Genomic DNA, 1,212 nt, shown 5'->3' on the forward strand with positions numbered 1-1,212 from the left:
CAACAAAAAGCTGGATTTTTTCTAAGTGTCAAGGAGGGTGTCGCTTCCAGAAGGCCCACCCGCCTTGGATCGACACCCGGTTAAGAAAAATGAAAAAAGTCCCTCTATTTAATGGAAGTCAGCAACAAAAAGCTGGAATTTTTCTAAGTGTCAAGGAGGGTGTCGCTTCCAGAAGGCCCACCCGCCTTGGATCACCACCCGGTTAAGAAAAATGAAAAAAGTCCCTCTATTTAATGGAAGTCAGCAACAAAAAGCTGCACATATGACAGAGTATCTAGGAGGGTGTCGCTTCCAGAAGGCCCACCCGCCGTCAGCAACAAAAAGCTGGCTAACCCTAACCCTAACCCTAACCCTAATCCCAACCCTAACCCTAACCCTAACCCTAGGTGTCCAGGCGGGGGTCCCTTCCAGGAGGCCCCCCGGCCTTGGATCACCAGCCGGGTCGATAAGTCAAAAGTAGTCCCTCTATTTGATGGAAGTCAGAGGAAAAAAGCTGGAAATATGACAAGGTGTCCCGGAGGGAGTCCCTTCAAGAAGGCCCCGCTAACCCTAACCCTAATCCCAACCCTAACCCTAACCCTAAGTGTCAAGGAGGGTGTCACTTCCAGAAGGCCCACCCGCCTTGGATCACATTCCGGTTAAGAAACATGAAAAAAGTCCCTCTATTGAATGGAAGTCAGCACAAAAAAGCTGAAAATATGACAAAGTGTCAAGGAGGGTGTCGCTTCCAGAAGGCCCGCCCGCCTTGGATCGACACCCGGCTAAGAAACATGAAAAAAGTCCCTCTATTTAATGGAAGTCAGAGGGAAAAAAAAGCTGGAATTTTTCTAAGTGTCAAAGTCGGGATTTTTTCTAAGTGTCAACTTTTGGAGTACCAACCCTTCCAAAACAAAGTCGGGATTTTTTCTAAGTGTCAACTTTTGGAGTACCAACCCTTCCAAAACAAAGTCGGGATTTTTTCTAAGTGTCAACTTTTGGAGTACCAACCCTTCCAAAACAAAGTCGGGATTTTTTCTAAGTGTCAACTTTTGGAGTACCAACCCTTCCAAAACAAAGTCGGGATTTTTTCTAAGTGTCAACTTTTGGAGTACCAACCCTTCCAAAACAAAGTCGGGAGTGAGACCTAAACAACCGGGCCGAGTGATGTCATTTGGGGCCCTATTTTGAGTCATTTTGTGGGATTTCGGTGACGCCGAGGAGCGAAGCAGGTGT

Source organism: Nerophis ophidion, unplaced genomic scaffold (assembly GCF_033978795.1).
Source record: "Nerophis ophidion isolate RoL-2023_Sa unplaced genomic scaffold, RoL_Noph_v1.0 HiC_scaffold_210, whole genome shotgun sequence".
Lineage (NCBI taxonomy): Eukaryota > Metazoa > Chordata > Actinopteri > Syngnathiformes > Syngnathidae > Nerophis > Nerophis ophidion.